Genomic DNA, 25,915 nt, shown 5'->3' with positions numbered 1-25,915 from the left:
TTTTAGTGCCGAAAAGTTCGGGTCCCCATTGACTTCAATGGGGTTCGGGTTCGGGACGAAGTTCGGATCGGGTTCGGATCCCGAACCCGAACATTTCCGGGATGTTCGGCCGAACTTCTCGAACCCGAACATCCAGGTGTTCGCTCAACTCTAGTTTTAGAGCATCAGCTCATCTGAAGGCACTCGCAAATAATGATTGAGCTTCAGCTGAACAACATGCACTTGAAAATAATGTTTTAGAGTGTCATCTGTACAGCATGCACTCGCATATTATGTTTTAGAGCATAGTTTGAACAGCATACACTTGCATATAATGTTTTAGAGCGTTAGCTCACCTGAAGCCACTAGCATATGTTTTAGAGCATCAGCTCACCAGCAGGCACTCTCCCCTAATGTTTTAGAGGGTCAGCTCAGCAGCAGGCCCTCACCCCTCATGTTTTGGATGATCAAATCAGCAAGCCCTTGCTCCAAATGTTTTTGATGGTCACCATTATGCCACCAATCATAATTTTTCAAGGGTGTGTATGATGCCCTCCTTTATGTGTAACAAAGGGTGTATTGGAGTGCCGGTTCCTTGTAATTTTTGGCATCCCTTTCACTTAGTGCATAGGCTTTATGAGTGTAGGAGTCCCACTAACTGAACTATTGTACCACAATGTGAATGAGGCCCTCCTTTATGTGATATACAGGCTGTTTCGGAGTGCCTCTTGCTTGTAATTTTTTGCAGCACTTGCACTTTATATACAATTGAATATACAGGAAAGAATGTTTCCTAACAATTTGTTCCTGTAAAATTTATTTTTTGTTTTTTTTTTGCCTATTTTTGTCAGTCTGCAAAAGTGGCGTACAACTCGGACAACATTGTTCCTAGCAGCGACCTAGGAGTCCAAGATGCATCCAGACATCATCCCCATGTTGTTCCCGATCCATTTTTATTGGTGTTTCTGTCACTTTCTGACCTTTTCCAATGGACCAGGCACCCTCCCCTCTTCAGAGCAGGGAGTGTCTGGTTGTCTCCCATTGACTTCCATTATACTCAGGTGCTCGGCCGAGCACACGAATATAGCAATGTGTTCGGGCCGAACACCCGAATACTTTGGTGCTCGATCATCACTAGTTACCTTGCTTCACAAAAACGTAATATAGAGCGATTAAAAATCATATGTACCCCAAAATAGTACCAATAAAACTGTCACCTTATCCCCTAGTTTCCAAAATGGTTCACTTTTGGGAGTTTCCACTGTAGGGATGCATCAGGAGGGCTTCAAATGGGACATGGTGTCTAAAAACCAGTCCAGCAAAATCTTTCTTCCAAAAACCATGCATGTCAGTCCTTTCCTTCTGCGCCCTGCCTGGCGCCCTTACATCAGTTTACGACCACATGTGCAGTTTCTGTAAACCTCAAAATCAAGGTAATAAATGCTGAGTTTTGTTTGGCTGTTAACCCTCGATGTGTTAAAGAAAAAAATTGATTAAAATGGAAAATCTGCCAAAAAAGTGAAATTTAGAAATTTCATCTCCATTTTCCTTTAATTCTTGTGGAACACCTAAAGGGTTAACAAAGTTTATAAAATCAGTTTTGAGTAACTTGAGGGGTGTAGTTCCTACAATGGGGTCAAATATTTATGGGGGGTTTCCACTATATAAGCCTCACAAAGTGATTTCAGACCTGAACTGATCCTTAAAAAGTGGGTTTTCACATAATCTACATTTCAAATATAATTGATGATGCATGTATCAGAATAAATTGCAGTAAAATAAAATAAACATATACACAAAAGTGCCTTCTTAAATCTTTGAAATGTTGATGTGTTCTCACCTCATGTGATATGAAGTAATATTACGTGTGAAACATTCAATTTTCTGTATGCTATATTGAAATTTCTTTGAAAATTCTAATGAAAAATTATTTTGTTCTAAAAAGTGGGTTTTCCGAAACATTTTTAGACTTGCTTCTAAAATTCTAAGCCTTCTAACGTCCCCAAAAAATAAAATTACCTTTCCAAAATGATGCAAACATACAGTAGACATATGGGGAATGTTAAGTAATAAATATTTTATGAGGTATCACTTTCTGTTTTAAAAGCAGAGAAATGGAATTTTTGAAAATTGCAATTTTTTTAATTTGTGGTGAATTTTGGATATTTTCATAAATAAAGGTGAACATTTATGACTGTCATGAAGTACACGAGAACACAGTCATGAGAAAACAGTCTCAGAATGGCTTGGATAAATAAAAGCGTTCCAAAGTTATTACCACATAAAGTGACATATGTCAGATTTGCAAAAAAAAAGGCCTGGGCAGGAAGATGAAAACTGGCCCGGGGTAGAAGGGGTTAAAGCATTTTACACTGCTGTTGCAAATTCCAGATCTTCTTTTTGTAACAATCGGTTGAAACCTCCAGTTGTTGATAGTAGAGATTGCAATGGCTGAAAACTGTAGACAACGTCTTTAAGCTGGTTAGTAAATCAGTTGCAACTGTTGATCTAATTTCTGAAAGACACTGAATTATTAGAATGAAATTGGAAATCACTGCATTGACAGAATAGATTTGACAAGTCTAACATGTGTCAGAAAGATGTACAAGTTGGCTTTCTCTTAACCCTAAAGAGCTTTGAACATCCATGAATTTATTGTTGTTCACTAGAGATGAGCGAATCCAAGCTGACGAAGTGGAATTAGTTTAGAATTTCAGGAAAAATTTGATTTGCAACGAATGCGAATTTCCTCGCGCTTCGTGGTAACGAATTGCAATTTTTCTAAAATGGCGGCTACATGTGTGAGGACTGAGGACATGGGGCATGGAACTCTGGGAAGGTGGGATCACCCAGATTGACATGCCTGCATGCATCCAATGATCAGCCAGCCAGCCTTGTGATGTCACCGCCCTATAAATACGGCAGCCATTTTAGATTCTGCCATTTTCCAGCGTTCAGAGTGCAGGGTCAGACGTGTGAAGGTGCTAGGGACAGCAATTGGAAAAACCTCATTGTGGAAAAAAAAAAAGACAGAAAAAACTATTTATAAGTGCAGGGAAAGGATAGGGAGGAATCATTTCATAGCATCTTAGTGCAGGTAGAGACGATAGAAGGCGGTAGGGACATTGATAGAAAAGTAATTTACAAGTGCAGGGAACGATTACTTGGGGATCCAAATAGTCATTAGACAGCTCTGTTATTCCAGCTTTTTGTTATTGGGTTGCAAGTGTTATGTTGAAAAGCCCTTAGAGGCTTATATCTTAGTATCTTATTCAGTACTACAGGAAAAATATACTGTATACGCATTTCACTTCTGCAGTTATTTCTGGTGAAAGCATATAGGGACGTATTTCAGTAACAAAGAAAAATATATATGCACTGCACTGTTGCAGTTATTTCTGGTGAAAGAGTATAGGTGCCTATTTCAATAAAAATGATAAATATATGCGCACTGCACTGTTGCAGTTATTTCTGCTGAAAGCATATAGGGGCGTATTTCAGTTAAAAAAAGATAAATATATATGCACTGAACTGGTGCAGTTATTTCTGGTGAAAGTGTATAGGGGCGTATTTCAGTACAACAAGAAATATATATACGTACTGCACTGTTGCAGTTATTTCAAGTGAAAGCGTATAGGGGCGTATTTCCGTACTGCAAGAATTATATATACTGTGGGATTTCGCTCTGGTAGGCAGGTTAGCGGACGCAGTATAGAGGCAACAACAAAGTCTTTGAAATAAACAGTTCAGTGTTTATTTACACATTAAGTAAATTACAAAACAAAAAGTCTGGTTCAAGGAAAACAGTCACCTTGTGATTCTGGTGTTCGTTCACACCATGAGGCAAAGAAGAAGTTCTTGGACAAAGCTGAATCCACCTGCTTTCCCACCAACAAGGTAGCAGGCCTAAATCCAGGCCCAAACTGACTGAGCTCAACTGTCAGAGAGGAGTAATGCACTCACAGCTGACACTGCTGGCTGGGTTTATTATAAGCCAGTCAGGACCTGGCCTGGAACGTGGGGAATAGTCATCCACCCATCACTTTTGCTACTCCCAGTAAGAGCCATCCCAGATCATCTATACAACCATACTAAAATAGCAAAGTTCAATCTGCATTAGCTGCCCCTGACACCTGAAAATACTGGCTCTTACTTTACTGAGGCCAGGAACTTCGGTGACACATACCTTCTGTCACTTCACTCTTTAATTTTTTTTCTGATCATAGCGTATAGTGGCCAATTTCAGTGCAACAAGAAATATATATTCTCGGTTTACTGCTGCAGTTATTTCTTGTAAAAGCGTATAGGGGCATATTTCAGTACTGCAAGAAATATATATATACGCACTTCACTCATTCATTTTTTTCTGGTCAAAGTGTATAGCGGCTAATTTCAGTCGAACAAGAAAAATATATTCTCACTTCACTGTTGCAGTTATATCTGGTAAAGCCTTTACTGGCATATTGCAAAAAGAAATATACATTCGTCATTCGTCAGTGCACTTACATGTAGAAAAACCTTTATTGATGTATATAATTAGAAAAAGAAATATACATTTGCCATTCGTTCCTGCACTTACCACTGTTAAAATGTCAGGTTTCTGTGATGCAAAAAAATGAGACAAAGATAAATCATTTCAGAACTTTTTCCACCTTTAATGTGACCTATAAACTCAATTGAAAAACAAACTGAAAATCTTTTAGGTAGAGGGAAGAGAAAATATAAAAATAAAATAATATGGTTGCATAAGTGTGCACACCCTTAAACTAATTATGATTAGGACCTAACCTGGGTAAGGTTTATTAACAAATGCTTTAACAGATGCCTGAACAGGCAATGAGACCTATCTTGACCCAGGTGAAATTAATACTTCATTTTTATTATTATATATATTAAAATCTGAATTACTTAGTGGGTGCTCGTTTTATTTACCTTTATTAATTATTTTTACAAACCAAAAAACTTTGTTAAAAATACAGTTACCACTCCACTAGAGGATTGGAGTATTGAACGGCGAGGAAGGGGGTGCGGAGGAGTGCACTACCTCCCACCCTCTTACTTGTGATACAGGGCACTGCAGTATCGCTGTGTGTAGAGCTATTGCTAACTGAATATTATCAGTGTAGCAGTGTAAAGCAGTGGGAAACAAGCGGCGTCACCCCACTGTCAGAGGGATGCAATTGGCACCCTTATAAGCATCAGACTAGCTTGATGCCAGATCTCAAGTAGCCCTACAGACTTTGATAAACACAGTAAAGAGCCGTGTCTATACTGAAATGCTTGATTGATCTCTCTATTAGAATGTAGTCCAACCGGACTGACCACAGCTTATTCACTATGAAGTGGAAGACTGAATCTAAAAACTAAAACTGCCCCCGACATGTTTCACCAGTATTCTGGCTTCATCAGGGGAAATGGGCAGCAATGGGTGTCGCCACAAGAGTGTAGGGTTAAATGCATTGTTTGATAATTGACAGGACCGCCGTCCAGTCATATTAGCAGCATCTATCTGATTTGACCTATTACCTATGTCTGTACACACCCACAGGGCAGGTCAGACCATAGTACCAGTCGCCTCCTACAGACGTCATCAAGACCGCGCTGCTCACCCAGAGTTGCGCAGACACTTAGGCCGATCGGACCGAAATGATTACAGTGTGCATGCGCTGCACTGAATTCGGATGTGCACGGACTTTACCTGAAATCAGGAAGCTGCGCCGATAGGAGCTGCGCTCACACTTGGAGTCAGTAGCAGGAAGGCAGCTCAATGTTGTTGAAGCAGTACAAGTCCAGTTTTTATTATATAATATAGGTACTTGATGGTTATTTATTATGCTGGTGGCTTTTATCCGCAGAATCAGAGGCTTTTAAGCATAAGTTAGGAAGTGAATAATTTGAATTAATATCAATGATACATAAACATTGATGTACCCTAAAGAGGGATTAGGTCTGAGGTGCAGCAAAGAAAAATCCTGCAACTGTACATCATCTACAGTCCTACACTAGCATAATAGGTCAGGTAGTATATATCATTATTTTTTACCAGTAGAGTGCATCAATATAGAACCTAAAAGTGTTTTATTGATCAACACAAACCTTGTGGTACACTAGAAGTTTTTGGTACAGTAAAATACTAATCGTGTGATATTAGAAGTATTGATTGTTACTTTAAAAATCGAATTAACTGAAAACATGAAAAACCAACATACAATATTCCTACTCCTTCACTTCTTAAAGAAAGGCTGTGAAAGCAAAACCTTCATTGAGCCCTTTGGGGCTGAGGATATCTAGCCTATAGATCCACCTGGTCTCTTCCTGTAAAAGGATGGCATCCAAATCCCCCTTTCTGACACCTAAGGTTTTCTTACAGATACCCCAGAATTTAAGCCCCTTATGGTCTCCACCATGATGGGCCCTGACATGTCTGGAGATTGACGTATCCACCTTGGTGTTAATGCTGCTTATATGTTGTGAAATTCTCCTCCTGAATTCCTGAGACGTTTTGCCAACATAGATCTTAGAGCATGTGCATTGAATGGCATATACAATGCCTTTGGTCTTACAGTTGATGTACTGTCTTATGTAATATTCTTTCTCGTCCACAGGGTTGATAAATGATCAACACCTTTTGACGAGGGGGCAGAAAATACAGTCTCCACAAGGGTAAGTACCCACTACTTTCGATGTGAACCAGGTGGTGTTAGGCGGCGCAGGACGATAGAAGCTATGGACCAAAGTGTCTTTTAGGTTCCTACCTCTACGGTAGGTGACACTGGGTTTCTGTGTGATTACTGCCCTCAGGTCATTGTCTGCCCACAGGACATGCCAGTGTTTTTCAGGATACGGAAAACCTGATTGTTACTGGCATCAAAGGTGTCTATACATCTGACCACATGTCCCTTAGGGCCTTTGGGCGTAGCTTTTAGCAGTTCCATCCGATTAGTATTACTTGCCTTGGTATAGGCTTGATGCAAAACCTTTTTGGGGTAACCCCTTGCCCTAAAACGGTCATACGGAGTCTTGCTCTCTTTTGCAAAACTAGCATCATCCGAAAAATTCCTGCGGGCTCTGATGTATTGTCCCACAGGTATTCCCTTTTTGAGTGGTTTTGGGTGGTAACTGTTCCACTGCAAAAGGTTATTTGTCGCTTTAGGCTTGCGGTGAATCTCAGACTGGATGTGGCCATCAGGGTCCAGTGTGAGTTTGAGATCCAGAAACGTGATGGTGTTGTCATGGATCTCAGAGGTGAATTTCATGCCAATGGAATTGGTATTAAGTGCCAAAACAAACTGGTGAAAAGTGTCAGTGGGGCCTTCCCAAAGTATTAGTGCATCATCGATGTATCTACCCCAAAATAATATGTGCTCAGTGTAACAAGAGAGGTCGTGTATAAAGACAATAGTGTCCTCCCACCACCCTAAAATAAGATTAGCATAATTTGGTGCGCATTTACTACCCATAGCGGTGCCGACTTGCTGCCCATTTCCCCTGATGAAGCAAGAATACTGGTGAAACATGTCGGGGGCAGTTTTAGTTTTTAGATTCAGTCTTCCACTTCATAGTGAATAAGCTGTGGTCAGTCCGGTTGGACTACATTCTAAGGCCTCATGCACACGACCGTTGTGTGCATCCGTTGTTCCATTTTCCGTGATTTTCTGCGGACCCATTGACTTTCAATGGGTCCATTGAAAACTCGTAAAATGCACCGTTGTTCATCCGCGTCCGTGATCAGTAGTTTCCTGTCCGTCAAAAAAATAGGACCTGTCCTATTTTTTTGATGGACAACGGTTCGCGGACCCATTCAAGTCAATGGGTCCGTGAAAAAACACTGATGCACACAAGATTTCCATCCACGTCCGTGATCCGTGTCCGTAGACTACTTTCACACAGATGGATCGCAGATCCGTCTGGATAAAAGCTTTTTCAGATCTGATTTTACACTTCGTGATCCGACAGTATATTCTAACACAGAGGCGTTCCCATAGTGACACACCTTCTCATTCAAAGAGTTTTCTTTATTTTCATGACTATGAAGGCATCAAAACTATGAATTAACACATGTGGAATTATATACATAACAAACAAGTGTGAAACAACTGAAAATATGTCATATTCTAGGTTCTTCAAAGTAGCCACCTTTTGCTTTGATTACTGCTTTGCTCACTCTTGGCATTCTCTTGATGAGCTTCAAGAGGTAGTCCCCTGAAATGGTTTTCACTTCATAGGTGTGCCCTGTCAGGTTTAATAAGTGGGATTTCTTGCCTTATAAATGGGGTTGGGACCATCAGTTGCGTTGAGGAGAAGTCAGGTGGATACACAGCTGATAGTCCTACTGAATAGACTGTTAGAATTTGTATTATGGCAAGAAAAAAGCAGCTAAGTAAAGAAAAACGAGTGGCCATCATTACTTTAAGAAATGAAGGTCAGTCAGTCAGCCGAAAAATTGGGAAAACGTTGAAATTAAGGGCTATTTGACCATGAAGGAGAGTGATGGGGTGCTGCGCCAGATGACCTGGCCTCCACAGTCACCAGACCTGAACCCAATCGAGATGGCTTGGGGTGAGCTGGACCGCAGATTGAAGGCAAAAGGGCCAACAGGTGCTAAGCATCTCTGGGAACTCCTTCAAGACTGTTGGAAAACCATTTCAGGGGACTACCTCTTGAAGCTCATCAAGAGAATGCCAAGAGTGTGCAACGCAGTAATCAAAGCAAAAGGTGGCTACTTTAAACAACCTAGAATATGACATATTTTCACTTGTTTTACACTTGTTTGTTATGTATATAATTCAACATGTGTTAATTCATAGTTTTGATGCCTTCATAGTCATGACAATAAAGAAAACTCTTTGAATGAGAAGGTGTGTCCAAACTTTTGGTCTGTACTGTATATATATATATATATATATATATATATATATAAATAATAAAAGTGAAGTATTAATTTCACCTGGGTCAAGATAGGTCTCATTGCCTGTTCAGGCATCTGTTAAAGCACACCCTTAAACTAATACTTTGTTGAAGCACCTTTAGTTTTTTTTTTACAGCACTCATTTTTGGCAAGATTTGCCCACTCTTCTTTGCAAAAACACTCCAAATCTGTCAGATTGAGAGGGCATCTCCTGTGCACAGCCCTCTTCAGATCACCCCACAGATTTTCAATCGGATTCAGGTCTGGGCTCTGGCTGGGCCATTCCAAAACTTTAATCTTCTTCTGGTGAAGCCATTCCTTTGTTGATTTGGATGTATGCTTTGGGTCATTGTCTTGCTGAAAGATGAAGTTCCTCTTCATGTTCAGCTTTCTAGCAGAAGCCTGAAGGTTTTGTGCCAATATTGACTGGCATTTGGAACTGTCCATAATTCCCTCTAGCTTAACCAAGGCCCCAGGTTCAGCTGAAGAAAAACAGCCCCAAAGCATGATGCTGCCACCACCATGCTTCACTGTGGGTATGGTGTTCTTTTGGTGATGCGCAGTGTTGTTTTTGTGCCAAACATATCTTTTGGAATTATGGCCAAAAAGTTCAACCTTGGTTTCATCAAACCATAACACCTTTTCCCATCTGCTTTTGGGAGACTTCAGATGTGTTTTTGGAAAATGTAGCCTGGCTTGGATGTTTTTCTTCGTAAGAAAAGGCTTTCGTCTTGCCACTCTACCCCATAGCCCAGACATATGAAGAATACGGGAGATTGTTGTCACATGTACCACACAGCCAGTACTTGCCAGATATTCCTGCAGCTCCTTTAATGTTGCTGTAGGCCTCTTGGTAGCCTCCCAGACCAGTTTTCTTCTTGTCTTTTCATCAATTTTGGAGGGACGTCCAGTTCTTGGTCACTGTTGTGCCATATTTTCTCCATTTGATGATGACTGTCTTCTCTGTGTTCCATGGTATATCTAATGCCTTGGAAATTCATTTGTACCCTTCTCCTGACTGATACCTTTTAACAATGAGATCCCTCTGATGCTTTGGAAGCTCTCTGTGGACCATGGCTTTTGCTGTGGGATGCGACTAAGAAGATTTCATGAAAAACCAACTAGAGCAGCTGAACTTTATTTGGGGTTAATCAGAGGCACTTTAAATGATGGCAGGTGTAAGCTGTCTCCTATTTAACACGATTTTGAATGTGATTGCTTAATTCTGAACACAGCTACATCCCCAGTTATAAAAGGGTGTACACACTTATGCAACCACATTTTTTTTTGTTTGTTTGTTTTCTTCCCTCCACCTAAAAGATTTCAGTTTGTTTTTCAATTGAGTGGTACAGTATATAGGTCACATTAAAGGTGGAAAAAGTTCTGAAATGATTTATCTTTGTCAAACTTACAGCACAGTAACCTGACATTTTAACAGAGGTGTGTAGACTTTTTATATCCACTGTATATCTTGAAAAACCTTTATTGACGTATATCAGTAGAAAAACTAAAAAAACACAATTTCTGGGGAAATTGTGTGAAGTGTTCTTGCCTCCACCAGTAGTCTACAACTGGAGTGGGCGGAGTAACTGGGTGGAGTGACTTAAGTAACTGTTGTGTGGTTGGAGTGGCTGGAGTAATTGTGGAAAGGTTGGACTGGGCAGAGCAACTTTATGGAGTGGGCAGAGTAACTGTGTGGAGTGTTTGAAGTGAGTAAAGATAGTAAACATTACACTAACCAATTGATTGATTAAATTGAAAAAGTGCACATGGAGAGCTTGATAGAGTGAGAAATGCATTACAACTTTTATTTATTTATATAGCACATTAATTGCAATGTTGTTGCCCAAAGTGCTTCACAGTTACATTAACACATACATTTATAAAAAGATTAGTAGCCGATTTGTGTAGGTGGGCTTGAAATTGAGGGAGTGGTGGCAGTTTTGAAATCATGTCCTTATTTTTCAGCTCAAACTCTAGCTTTTGTCACTCTGCTGGCCGCTCACACACCTGGGTTCCTATGGCAACTCACTCTGCAGCAAGGGCAGAGAAGAGCGGTAAAAAACTAACTGCTCCAACTTGCTCACTTCACTGGCGGTTACCATCTTTAAACGGTTGTAGTTTAAAAATTATAAATCCTACAGAGAATCACAAGACCCAGACCTACATTTTGATGCATAGTATATCTCTTAAATATTAAAAATATTAGAAATTGCCCTTCAAATTTGAGGTGGCTAGAGTTGAGTTTCAATTAATGTCAATGGGCCGCATGAGTTGCAAACAATTGGTCATATTGTAAAAACTATCAGGACTGTGCTGAATAGCTGAACGTTTTGATATAAGATTTGTGTAGGTGGGCTTGAAAATTAGGGAGTGGTGGCAGTTTAGAAATCATGTCCTGATTTTTCAGCTCCCACTCTAGCTTTTGTCAGCTCCCACTCTAGTTTTGAACATTCTGCCATTCATTCCTATGGTACCAATTTCGCCACAAAAACACCAATATTTTGTGAGCCATTCGGCGAAACTTTTCACAAAGTAATAGCACACCAATCAGGAACAATCCGCACGTTTCGGTATATTACTGTCTTTGTAGTGAGATAGGGTGGTAAATTTGGCTATAATAATAAGAATATATATGTGAGATAACAGTAAGTGGTCTTGTCATGCAAGAACACTTAATAAAAATATATTCAGCTTTCACTGTTGCAGTTATATGTGGTAAAGCCTTTAGTGGCGTATTTCAGTAGAAAAATTAAGATATATTCAGCATTCAGCGCTGCAGTTATATGTGGGAAAGTCCTTTTTGCGGTATGGACCGAATTACGTTGTGGTGAAATTTAGTATTTACGTTTCACACACTGTGCGCTTATGTGACGACGTCCATAAGAGCGGCGCACCAATACAGGTGAATACACTATGCACTAACCCTGCAGAAAAATGCTAACTAATTCACACCAGCTCGCATCTATCTGCAGTATTACTTACTGGACACTACGGGGACTTCTCTGCAGCACAGAAACCGCACAAGGATCATGTCTCGCTCTTCCAGTGCAGACCTACTTCCCCTGCTACATCCCGCTCACTTCAGATCACTCCGCCTCAGGCGCCGTTGTTTTTATTAAACTGACAGCCTATAACCCTCTGTTGAAAAGCCTTTAGTGGCGTATATGCGTAGAAAAATTCAAACATACTCGGCGTTCACTGTTCCAGTTATATTTGGTAAAGCCTTTAGTGGCGTATATCAGTAGAAAATTAAAAAGATATTCGGCATTTAGCGGTAATATCTTTTTTGAATTATTTCGGTAGCCAAAAAATCTTGTATTCAGCATTAAGCATTGCACTTATATGCGGTCAAATCTTTTTTGAATTATTTTGGTAGACAAAAAAATCTTGTATTCAGCATTAAGCGCTGCACTTATATGCGGTGAAGAGTTTTGCTCTGGTAGACAGGCTAGCGGACGCAGTATAGAGGCAATCACAATTTCTTTAATTTAAACAGTTCGGTGTTTATTCACACATAAGAAAACGCAAAATAACTATTCACAGTTTTGGTGTTTGTTCATACCATGCAATGTCCATTGAATAAAATTTTCACCTGGTTAGCAGCCTTTCCCCCAGCCGTCCACAGCAGGCTTTAGGTGCCTGTTTTCGAGCATGCAGCTTCCAAGCCTTTAGCATGGCTCCAATTCACAGATCCCAAAACAGAGTCTCCACATCTTCTCTGTCAGATGGAGGATCAACCACACCCAGCTGAGACTGCTGGCTGGGTTTTATATAGGCCGATAAAGACCCGGCCCGGACCGGCTTTGCAGCCATACTAACAAGTAATAGTGTCAATCAGCACTAGCTGCCGCTGACACTTAAAACTACCGTCTCTTACCTCACCGAAGCCAGGAACCTCGGTGACACATACCTTCTATTAATGACGGCCCCTTGCACCTTCCTACAGGAGTAAAATATATATATTTTTATTTTGGTGGAAAAAAATCTTGTATTCAGCATTAAGCGCTGCATTTATATGTGGTAAAATCTTTTTAGAATTATTTTGGTTGACAAAACATTTTGTATTCAGCATTAAGTGCTGCACTTATATGCGTTAAAATCTTTTTTTTATTATTTCGGTGAAAAAACTAATTTTCACCTCTTCCATGAACTTCCTCATCTCTTCATTAGCATTGGACATGCTAACTTTACACCCCCCCTCCAGCTATATATAAGGGACGAATAAAGGTAAATGACACTGCCAGCCTGTTAAAGAGAATTTCAGCATGATACCACAATACATTTGATATGACATTTAGCAAGAGTTTAAAGTGCCCACATATAGCACATAGTGGGACACTGCATCAAGATGAATCAGGCGTGGATCAGCCAGGATTTCCACAAACCAGTGCCTGATGCATCAGACTAGATCATCAATGGTGCCACAACAACAATTTGACAAAAGAGACCAGTTTCTTCTGGCTACTTGCCTCAGCTACTATACCTTCTTATGCTGTTACCCGCCTGATGCCACACATCGGATAGCAAGTGTTCCTTCTTTCACCCACTATTCTCAACGGGTACTGTAATTGCCAACCACCTCCACAGTATGTCACCCTGCCACTCTGTGGCCTCCTGATGCTGCCGCCACCTTCAGACTCTGTCATTTTGCCGCTCTGTGGTTTCTTCATGCTGCTGCCACCTCTAGACCCTGTCATTGTGCCACTCTGTGGTCTCCTCATGCTGCTTTTACCTCACCACTATGTTATAGGTCCACTCTGTGGACTTCTCATGCTGTTCCCACCCTCCCCACTTCATGACTGGGCCACTATTTTGGCTTTCGGCTTGTCTGACATTACCATTTATTTGACACTTCTTCTGATCTGTCAGAAAGAAGGAAAAACGAGATGCACAATGGATCCTGTCTGTGTAGCAGCTTTAATTTATTTGACACTTCTTCTGATCTGTCAGAAAGAAGGAAAAACGAGATGCACAATGGATCCTGTCTGTGTAGCAGCTTTAAGGCCTAGGCCTGTATGGTCCCATTAGTATTGGCTTATGATTTGGTAGCCAAAAGCAGGAGTGGGTAGAAAACACAGAAGACATGCAAATATTCCATAAATGTGCCATCTCTGTTTTAGATCCATTTTTTTTTTTGCATTTAGCAATACTAATGGAATTTTGAGCAAATGCTGACCGAGTGAAGGCGTATGCTCCACAGACTGGATCTGTTTTTTTCTGGGTAATTGTTCTGACGGATCAGAGAATGGGGAAAGTTTTGACTGCGATTGCGTTCCGTTGTTCAGTTTTTATCGCGCGGGTGCAATGTGTTTTGCACGCGCATGATGAAAAACTGAATATGGTACCCAGACCCGAACTTCTTCACAGAAGTTAAGGTTTGGGTTCAAGGTTGCACAGCACCATAGAAATTAATGGGTCTGGATTCAGTGCGGGTGCAATGCGTTCACCTCACGCATTGCACCCGTGCGGAAAACTTGCCCATGTGAAAGGGGCCTTAGAGCTACCTTTCGGTCTCATTATGTCTATGAATAGGTATTGTATTAAGTGCAAAAAAATCCTACTATGTGGACAAGCCATATAGTCCCGTCTCTCTCTTATTTGGCTTTCAGTGGCACTATAAAGCCGATCCATAATATTTCTGTGTTTTTGGAAATCTTTGAAGGCAAGCAAGCCCTGTGTGCTCGATGACGTCTCATGTTCTTTAAAATAACCCAATGCTCGTTTTGAGTTTTTGAAGCCACCAGAACCAAATAAGGCATCCTTATTACTCCGCTTTTGTTGATTTCCAAAATGTCTAGATGGAAAACAAAATGCAACATTTTCTTGCACTGAGTACTCAAGCCAGTTATGTTTTTCAAAACAAATGTACTGGAAAGCTCGCTTATTTAGACCATAATGATCTGAAAAATGTCCTAGTTTTGGCTGTGCAGAACCATTTTCAAGTTGCCCTAGATCAGAAGGCATGATTGTGCTTTGCAACTGCTTGCTTGGCTGTTCTGTTTCAAGGCTTGAGGCAACAGTTTCCTCTGTCTCCTCTGTTTCAGTCACAGAGGTGGAGCTATTGTGCTGTTGGGTATTTTGTTTGCTTTCCTTTTCTGGCTGTATCTTTACCGGGAAAAAAACGTCTGATATCCATTGGAAAAAGAAGAACAAATTTCTCTTATTTCAGAAGAATTGGATGAGAGGGGCTAGCTCTCTGTTATAGATCATCCCAAAGGTATTAAGTTGGTTGAGATCAGGGTTCTGTGTCACCAGTCAAGTTGTTCCACACAAAACTCCCCCAACTAAACCTCTATGGACCTTGCATGCACTGGAGAATAGTAATACTGGAGCCGAAAATGACATTCCCCAAACTGTTCCCACAAAGTTGCATACAACTGTCCAAAATGTCTTAGTATGCTGAAGCATTAAGATTTTCCTTCACAAGGACTAAGAGTCAGAGGCCAACCCCTGCAAAAGAACCCCATATCATTATTAACCTGCCTCCCCCAAGTTTTACAGTTTGTACAATGCAGTTAGGCAAGTAGCGTCATCTTGGCATCACCAGACTCGTCCATCAAACCGCCAGGTAGAAAAGGGCGATTCGTCACTCCACAGGATACTGTAGTATTCCACTGCTCCAGAGTCCAGTGGCGGTGTGCTATACTACTCTCCATCTGACACTTGGCATAGTGCTTGGTGATGTAAGGCTGGCATGCAGCTCCTAAGCAATAGAAAACCATGTCGTGAAGCTCCCGGCACAGTTTTTTTTGCTGATGTTAGCAGAGGAAGTCTGGACTTTGCAGTTATGAAGTCAGCAGAGTGTTGGTAACTTATGCACTACACTCCTCAGCACTCGACCCCGCTGTGTAACTTTACGTGGTTTCCACTTCGTGGCTGGGATGCTGTGGTTCCTTACACTTTACAATAATATCGCTCACAGGTGATGAAGGAATATCTAGGAGGGAAGACACTCCAGGAAGTGACTTGTGGCAGCAGGGGCTCATATTGGAGGACCACACTGGAATTCAGGGATCTCTTTAGAACAAACCTTTTATTCACAGATATTTGTAAAGGTGGTTAGAGACTTGATTTTATACACCTGTGTCAACATCCCTGAATGAAACCTTAATTCAATTGGGGGCTGGGCCCCAATACTTATATATACTATATTAGTAGTAATAAGTTAGAGCAACTAGACTTGTTATATTTTCTCTTGAAGACTAGGGATGAGCGGACCCGTGAATGTTCGGGTTTGCTGGGTTCGGCCGAACTTTGGGTCAAAGTTCGGGTTCGGGACCTGAACTGGACCCGAACTCGAACCCGAACCCCATTGAAGTCAATGGGGACCCAAACTTTGGTGCACTAAAATGGCTGTAAAATAGAAATACTAAGAGCTAGAGGGCTGCAAAAGGAAGCAAAATGAGGGTAAGAGCAGGACAATTGCGCTGCAAACAAATGACTTAAAATAACATAGAATATAAAAAAAATAATAATAATAATCTTAAATTAGGAGGTTTAGGTCAAAGTGGAGTAGGAGGTTCAGGAGGCAGTAGACGTGGCAGTGTAGGTGTAAGCTGCGGTGGAGGAGGAGATAGCCAAGACTGTTTTTGTTCTTTTTTTTTTTCCCCTTTATTTATTTCATATAAATTTGGGAAGGTCCCAAAAAATTGGGAAATGAAAAAGAGAATGCAAAGAGAAAGTTCGCCGGAGTGTAACAATGGCTGGGTGCGACCGGTATACTTGACTATTTAGCACAAGGTACAGAGAAGTCCTGTGGGGTCCATGCCTGGTTCATTTTAATGAACGTGAGCTTGTCCACGTTGATTTTGAACAGGTGGCTGTGCTTGTCTGTGATCACCCCCCTGCTGTGCTAAACACACGTTCGGACAATACACTGGCCGCAGGGCAGGCCAGCAACTCCAAGGTGTAAAAGGCAGGCTCAGGCCATGTGCCCAATTTGGAGACCCAGAAGTTGAATAGGGCAGACCCATCAGTCAGTACAAGTAGGTGTGTGCACACATACTGTTCCACCATGTTGCTGAAATGCTGCCTCCTGCTAAGATGTTCCATATCAGCTGGTGGTGCTGATTGTCGTGGCGTGCTGACAAAGCTTTTCCACATTTCGGCCATGCTAACCCTCCTTTTTGAGGTGCTGGCAGTGCCCCAGCTACATTGGTGACTTCTTCCGCCTCCTCTGCCTTTGCCTTGTGCTTCCACTGAGCCCCTGCTGTCAGGTGGGAATGCCATCAGCAGCGCGTCTACCAGCGTGCGCTTGTACTTGCGCATCTTCCGATCATGCTCCAGTGAAGGAATTAAGGACGACACGTTGTCCTTGTAGCGGGGATCCAGCAGGGTGGCCTCCCAGTAATCAGCACTGGTTAGAATGTGGGCAACTCAGCGGTCATTGTGCAGGCACTGCAGCATGTAGTCAGTCATGTGTGCCAGGCTGCCCCGAGGCAACGACAAGCTGTCCTCTGTGGAAAGTGTATTGTATGTGTCCTCTGTATCCCCCAGCCATACTCCAGTGATGCCCATGAGCTGCTTTGGGTGCCACCCTGCTGTGAACACTGTTCCTCCTCATCATCCTCCTCCTCCTCTTCATCCTCCAGAACTGTATCCTGGCTGAACAGTTGTGTACCTGGCCTCTGTTGGTGCAGGAATCCACCCTCCGAGGCATTTGTGAATGACTGACCTGCTAACCCTTAAAAGGATCCCTCTTCCTCCTTCTCTTCCTCCTGTGCCACATCCTCTTCCATCATTGCCCAAAGCATTTTTTCAAGGAGACATAGAAGTGGAATAGGCCTGGACATGTTAGTGGAGTACTTGAAACAGTGTAACACGGCACACACGTCCCGCATGGAGGCCCACTCGTTGGTGGTTGTGGCGAAACCAACCTCGCCACTGGGTTTTGGAGAAGCCTGTTTAAAAGCCTCTTGCCTCATTATGGCCCATACTAACTTTTAAACCCCTGAATCTATTTAAGTGCATTTTGGATAGGTTTGTCCCCAAGTTATACTGGTTAAATTGATGTAAGTTAGGACAGAGGACAGAGAGGAGGAAACCATGATGCATTGTGGGGATGTGTTGTATCTGTCCTGTGTCGCAGTCTCCCTTCTGGTCCCCTAGGGGCGAGAACGATTGGTTGCTGTACTTACATTGTATGTGTTGTAATATACTGATTGGTTGTATTTCAAAACCCTGTGGGCAGTACTATGTTTGTGGTTTGTGAATAAAAAAGGCTGTACTTGAAGTACAGTCAGTTCCTGTTTTAACCCTCAAGGTGAAGTGTCGTCTCATTCTTGGGGGGGGAGGATTTATGGTATGCTGTTCCAGTGTGACTGCTAGGAGCATAAACCTATTCGTATGGTTTCCTATTCCACTGTCTACAGCATTCATATGCTTGAAGAGGATTTATCTGCTTCTTCGGTTCGGTGATGGTGGTGTCTGCCGGAGTGCTTGGAGACCTCAGGAAACGCTAGGAGCATCCAGCAACGCATGTCCCAGTACAGCGACCCAGACAGCTGCAGGATGGAACCAGCAGTGGCATACGATGAGGAAGACCTGGATGGCCGAGATGCATTAAGGAAAGGCATCTGGTACCAGGCCCAGGATAATGTACAATACCAGCGAGGCGAGAGTCTCCCCAGTGAAGAGCAGCGATTGCAGAAGCAAGTGGCCCTGCGGATGCCCTTCCTGGGAGAGCAGCCCCTGGAGGAATGGGTGAAGGAACTAGAGCACCGGGTATGGCAGGAGCTATGGCTGGAGGATGCCTACCAGGCGCTCTGGTGGTATATGGCACAGTATATACCCTGGACAGCTGAGCATGACAAGCCAGAGGGAGAGGAGTTTGATGGTCCTGGCTTGTTATGGGAGTCCTTTGCAGAGCCTGACTTCGGGAGCCCTGCACAGTCCAGACTTCAGGACATTTTCTACGAGAGGGAGGCTAGGCAGAATTGGGATGACCCCCATAAGGTAGAGAAAGACCTGGCTCACCTAGCAACCCTGGAGTGGGAACTGGAGCAGGACTACCAAGATCTCTTCCACTCCATTGGGAAGGCTCAGCAGGACAGCAAGAAGTCAGACCCAGGTCCAGAGCCCTTCAGCTGGGAGGATATTGTGGATGTTTACTGGGAAGAAACACAGGTGGCCGGTGGAGATGGGACCGAGGTCTCTCCACCGGTCCTGCAGGGAATTGGGAGAATAGTCTCCATTCCCCAGCGGCAGGCTGAGTTACAGGGGGCAGAGACAGTCAGTCCTGTCTCCCAGCGGCAGAGTGTCCTACAGGGAACAGAGAGCCCAGTCTCCTTTCCCCAGCAACAGGACACTGTATTGGGAGTGGAAACAGTCGGTCTCCCTCCCCAGAGGCTGGAAGTATGTATGGGAGAGGAGCTTGTTACCCCCTCTCCCTATTTGCCGTGTGAATTGCAGGGAATTGGGAGCCTAGTCTCCATTCCCCAGCGGCTGGGTGATTTACAGGGAATTGGGAGCCCAGTCTTCATTCCCCAGCGGCCGTGTGATTTATTGGGAATTGGGAGCCCAGTCTCCATTCCCCAGCGGCAGGCGGAGTTATAGGGGGCAGAGACAGTCAGTCCTGTCCCCCAGCGGCAGAGTGTCCTACAGGGAATAGAGAGCCCAGTCTCCTTTCCCCAGCAGCAGGACACTGTATTGGGAGCGGAGGCGGTCGGTCGCCCTCCCCAGCGGCTGGAAGTATGTATGGGAGAGAAGCTTGTTATCCCCTCTCCCCAGCTTAACGCACCAGGGGGAGACAGTAAGCCCCACAACAGTGCAGATGGGACCGTGGTCTCTGCACTTACAGCACAGGGGGTAGGGACAGTTGGTCCTGTCCCCCAGCAACAGGGCTGTTTAGCCAAAGGGGAGACAGTCGGTTTCCCCCTCCAACAACCAGACTCCAACCAGGCTTCTTCCATGGTAGCGCTGGTACCAGGGCAGAGTACCGCTGATCCCTGCCCACAAAGCAACCTTCACTCCAAGCCAGGGAGCAACTCAGAGACCGGGAGTACCAGCTACCAATATAACCTTGGTGGATTCACTGGACAGAGACAGGGAAAGATTTGGGATCCAAATAGCCATAATACATCTGTCATTCCAGCATTGTTCTTAGGGTGCAAGTGCTATGTTAAAAAGCCTTTAGTGGCTTATATCTTTTCAAACAAGAAAAACATATATGCACTTTCCCTGGTGCACTTTTGTGGAAAAACATTTAGTGGCCTATTTCATTATAGAAAGAAAAAAAATACGCACTTCTCTGGTGCAATTATTTGCAGCAAAAGCGTTTATTGGCCTATTTCATTATAGAAACAAAAAATTATATGCACTTCACTGGTGCACTTATTTGTGGCAAAAGCATTTAGTGGCCTATTTCAGTACAGAAAGAAAAATATATACACACTTCACTGGTGCATTTATTTCTGCTGAAAGCGTTATGTGTGTTGAAAGTGTACAGAAAGAAAAAAATATACGCACTTTACTGGTGCACTTATTTGTGGCAAAAGCGTTTAGTGGCCTATTTCAGTACAGAAATAAAAAAATATACGCACTTCACTGGTGCAGTTATTTGTGGCAAAAGGGTTTAGTGGCCTATTTAAGTACAGAAAGAAAAATATATACACACTTCACTTGTGCATTTATTTCTGCTGAAAGCGTTTACTGGCCTATTTCAGTACAAAAGCAAAAAAATATTCTCAATTCACTTCTGTAGTTATATGTGTTAAAAGTGTACAGAAAGAAAAAAATATACTCACTTCACTGGTGCACTTATGTGTGGCAAAATAATTTATTGGCCTATTTCAATATAGAAAGAAAAAAATATACACATTTCACTGTTGCACTAATTTGTGGCAAAAGCGTTTAGTGGCCAATTTCAGTACAGAAAGGAAAAAATATACGCACTTCACTGGTGCACTTATTTGTGGCAAAAGCATTCAGTGGCCTATTTCATTATAGAAAGAAAAAAATATACGCACTTCACTGGTGCAGTTATTTGTGGCAAAAGGGTTTAATGGCCAATTTCAGTACAGAAAGAAAAATATATACGCACTTCACTGGTGCATTGATTTCTGCTGAAAGGCGTTTACTGGTCTATTGCAGTACAAAAAGAAAAATATATTCTCAATTCACGTCTGCAGTTATATGTGTTCAAAATATGGCTGGGAGTCAGCAGGGTGGCAGCAGTGGGAGGTCGGGAGCCAAACATTCCCAGGGTAGACAACCTGCTTTGCAGCAGCCTACCTACCCGGGAAGTAGTGGTGCATGGGTTCACGGATGTAGTAGTGGTAGAAGTAAGTCACTGTGGTGGTTATATGTGTTATTTTGTATTTCAGTACAAAAAGAAAAATATATTCTCAGTACACTTCGGCGGTTATTTGCGTTGAAAGCATGGCTGGGAGTCAGCAGGGTGACAGCAGTGGGAGGTCGGGAGCCAAACCTGCCCGGGGTAGACTACCTGATTTGCAGCAGCCTACCTGACCGGGAAGTAGTGGTGCAGGGGTTCACGGAAGCAGCGGCGGTAGCAGTCAGTCAGTGCGGACTGTTGGGGGTAAAATCACCTACTTGGCGATGTGGCATTTTTTTATTAAGCTGCCGAAGGAGGTTAACATGGCTATATGTAGAATATGTGGGCAGAAGGTAAAGCGTGGCCAGGGTGCCAATGCTGGCACCACAGCCCTGCGTCAACATATGCAGCGTCACCATATGTGGTATCCTGATGCTGGTGCTTCTGCTACTGCCATCTACACACTATGTCACCTTGCCACTCTGTGGTATCATGATGCTGATATTGCTGTTGCTGCTGCTACTGCCATCTCCACACTATGTCACATTGCCACTCTGTGGTAACCTCCTGATGCTGCTGCTGCTACTGCCATCTTCACACTATGTCACCTTGCCACTCTGTGGTATCCTCCTGATGCTGCTGCTGCTACTACTGCCATTCCATGATATGTCACCTTGCAACTCTGTGGCCTCCTCCTGATGCTGCTGCTGTGACTGCCATCTACACACTATGTCACCTTGCAACTCTGTGGAGTCCTCCTAATGATGCTGCTACTGCCATCTCCACACTATGTCACCTTGCCAGTCTGTGGTATCCTCCTGATGCTGCTGCTACTGCCATCTCCACACTATGTCTCCTTGCCACTCTGTAGTATCCTCCTGATGTTGCTGCTGTCGCCATCTCCAGACTCAGTCATTGTGACACTCTGTGGCCTCCTCCTGATGCTGCTGCTGCCGCCACCTCCTCCACATTCTGTCATTGGGCCACTCTGTGGTCTCCTCATGCGGCTGCCAACTCCAGACTCGGTCAGTGTGCCACTTGGTGGTCTCTTCATACTGATGACACCTCCACACTTTGTCCTGGGGCCACTCTGTGGCCTCCTCATGCTGCTGCCACCTCCACAATCTCTCATTGTCGTGCTACTCCGTGGCCTCCTGATGCTGCCGCCACCTCCATTCTCGGTCATTGTGCCACTCAGTGGCCTCCTCCTACTTCTGCCAACTCCAGACTCTGTCATTAGGCCACTCTATGGTCTCCTCATGCTGCTTACACCTCCCCACTATGCCATAGGTCCACTCTGTGGACTTCTTATGCTGTTCCTACCCTCCCCACTTCATGACTGGGCCACTATTTTGCCTTTCGGCCTGGCTGACATCATCATTTATTTCAAATATGTGGCCACAGGATGAGAAAAGCGCTCATAGGGTAAATAGGTAAAGATGAAACAGCGTTCTTCAATTTAAGATGAGTATGTGCTGCTCACCTGTTTAGGTTGCACCGATTGGGTGCAACCGTGATGAAGGTCCGCTGGATTAGCTAGGTGTCAGGTTGGAGCTGCCGCGTCCAAAGGAACCAAAGGGCGAGGGCCAAGTCGCCACTTCGTTGAATACTAGAAATACTGACAGTGCCTGTCACGACCTATGTGGTCTGGCAAGCTGGTGGACGTAAGGCGCAAATCACAACCGATTTTGACAAGTACGGGTTTATTGAGAGACAACGCGTTTCGGGGTGCGCATGACCCCTTTATCAAGTCTGGTGTGCTGCAGCTGCAGGTGCAGCTGGATGTTTGCTGTTTGTTTAATGCTCCCCGGTCACTTTTCCTGACAATGTACAATGCTTTGCCAGAGATGAAATAGATGTGGCTGAAGCGCTGTGGCTTTTCTGATATACTTGGTTAGGCAATGCTGTTGCGGTAGTGCTCCCTGTGTCCTTACAGCACGCACCACGTGCAGTAGCCGGGTCTCAATACCCCAGCTACATCAGCCTCACCACCGCAACAGCATTGCCTAACCAAGTATATCAGAAAAGCCACAGCGCTTCAGCCACATCTATTTCATCTCTGGCAAAGCATTGTACATTGTCAGGAAAAGTGACCGGGGAGCATTAAACAAACAGCAAACATCCAGCTGCACCTGCAGCTGCAGCACACCAGACTTGATAAAGGGGTCATGCGCACCCCGAAACGCGTTGTCTCTCAATAAACCCGTACTTGTCAAAATCGGTTGTGATTTGCGCCTTACGTCCACCAGCTTGCCAGACCACATAGGTAGTGACAGGCATCATCATTTATTTGACCTTTCTTCTTCTCTGTCAGAAGGAAGAAATAATGAGATGCACAACGGATTCTGTCTGTGTAGCAGCTGTAAGGCCTGTATGCTCTCATCAGAACTGGCTTATTATTTGGTAGCCAAAAGCAGGAGTGGGTACAAAACACAGAAGACATGCAAATACTACATTCACGTGTCATCTCTGTTTTAGATCCACTCCTGTTCTTTTTTTGCATTCTGATGCTCCACAGACAGGATCAGTTTTTTGTTGGTTATTGTTCTGAGGGATCAGAGGAAGGGCAAAATAATCAGGGACGTCAACACAAACACTGCTGACACCCTCTCCACTCTGCCTACTTGTTTAAGCGTTTAATAGAACAGGTTCTGTAGACATCTATGTGGAATCAGCTGGCGCCGGTGTAAAAGGAGTGCGCTTCTTCTTGGCGCTAACATCGCCTGTAAGGCTGAGTTCATACTTGAGTTATTTGGTCAGTTTTGACCCCGTGACTGCCCAAATAAATGAAGTGTGCAGTGATTCTAAGAGCGATGCCTGTCATCTGCATGTCATACGGACTATTTCACTACCAAAGCATACTCCCTATGTGTGTTACTACAAGGCACAGTGTTCTACATCACTATAAAGGCTCTCAGAAGCGAGTAAATAGACGTTTTTTTTAATGCAATTTGTCGCAAATATATTCGGATCGAACTGAATTTTTACCCAAAAATTCGGCAAACTGGCTAATCGAATTTTTAAAAAATTTGCTCATCTCTAGCCTTGATTCCATATGGCGTCTAGGACCTTATCATCCTCTACATCATCTTCCAACCACTCTTCACTCCTGGCCTCCTAGCCAGTCTGCACACAGCAGAAAGCCGCAGCAGTTTGCACCTGTGTTTCGTTATCATCATCAGAGATGTGCTGCGGTGGTCCTCCCATGTCCACATCCTGAAACATAAGTGGTTAGGCATCAGTGCACTCAATCTCTTCCACTTCTGGGGCAGCGTTAGGTGGCTGGCCCACGGAAACCCTGCCAGCAGAGTTATCAAAAAGCATAAGAGACTGCTGCATGGCTTGGGGCTCAGACTGCTTGCCTGATTTTCAAGGGGGTGAGGTGAAAGACTGATGCCCATGGGCTGCAGGTGTCAACTCTCCACTTTCAACAGGGGACCGGGTGGGAGACAATGTGCAGGAATTGGAGGCACTGTCAGCCACCCAATCTACTACCGCCTCTACTTGTTCTGGCCTCACGATTCGTACAGCGGTATTCTGTCACCTACGTGCACCTGAGGAAGGTGTTTAATTTTGATGTGTAGCTGGCACAGATTGACCACATCCTCTACCTGCAACAGGTCCTCCACCAACACCAGCACCATGACCAGGGCCACGTCCCTTATTTGATGCTCTCCTCATTATTTGAGGTCACCCACCGATCTAACAGACGGATTAACTATATTAATTTCCCTGTCACGAATGCAGTGCAGGTGTACCTCGCACCAAAATTGGGTATATGTCACGCACCGATCTAACAGACAGATTAACTATTACATTTTTGTGTCAGGGGTACAAAGATGGTGCATTGCAACCAACAAAGAAATCACTATCGGTCAACCACATAATAAATAGCCAGATGAGATTCCTAACACTCTCCCTCACTTCAGCTGCCTGCTTCCTGTCCCTGCACTACTCAGAGCTGATGGGCGGTGCTACACGTGATCCAGCTTATATATAGAGGCTGGGTCACATGATGCACCGGCCAATCACAGCCATGCCATTACTAGGCATGGCTGTGATGGCTTCTAAGTGCCCACAGCTTAAAAGCCTGTTGATTGGCTTCCCTGCAGCCTTTCAACAAGTTTTATTAAATGCCCAAACACCAAACTCAAACCCAAACTTTTGCTGCAAAGTTTGGGTACGGGTCCGGGTGCCTGAACTATTGAACACAAAGTTCACTATTCAACACTATTGAAGAGGTTTTGCTAGTCATCGGATGACTGGTGAAATGTCTTCAATAGAAAATATAACTAATCTAGTTGCTCTCACTTATTACTACTGATATACCATGACTAGCGTTGAGCTAATTGGGTTCGGATACAGACCTCCATGGAGGGACACTCATTTTACTGTAAGACGGAGCCCATATTATTAAGGTAGTTTTTAAAAGAATCAGGTTCAGATACAGCAATCTGAACCCGATTCGCTCAACCCTAACCATGGCCTAAATAAATGTGTCATACTGTCTGCTAAACTAATGTATCTAAACCTAACGCGTGTCATGCTGTATCTAATCCTAGATAGCACATTCGTGTCACAGCAGTGAATGTTGAGGATGCCGCACATGTTGAACATCCACTCCATTGTTGACAGGGCCCCATTTTTCATACATTTTGGAAATACTGTGGATTTTGCATGACAAATTACACATATAAAATCCACTGAAAAATACTGTAGCGTGCAAGTGGACTCGATTTTAACAAATCTTA

Source organism: Bufo gargarizans, unplaced genomic scaffold, assembly GCF_014858855.1.
Source record: "Bufo gargarizans isolate SCDJY-AF-19 unplaced genomic scaffold, ASM1485885v1 original_scaffold_1097_pilon:::fragment_2:::debris, whole genome shotgun sequence".
NCBI lineage: Eukaryota > Metazoa > Chordata > Amphibia > Anura > Bufonidae > Bufo > Bufo gargarizans.
This window is presented reverse-complemented; position numbering follows the sequence as displayed.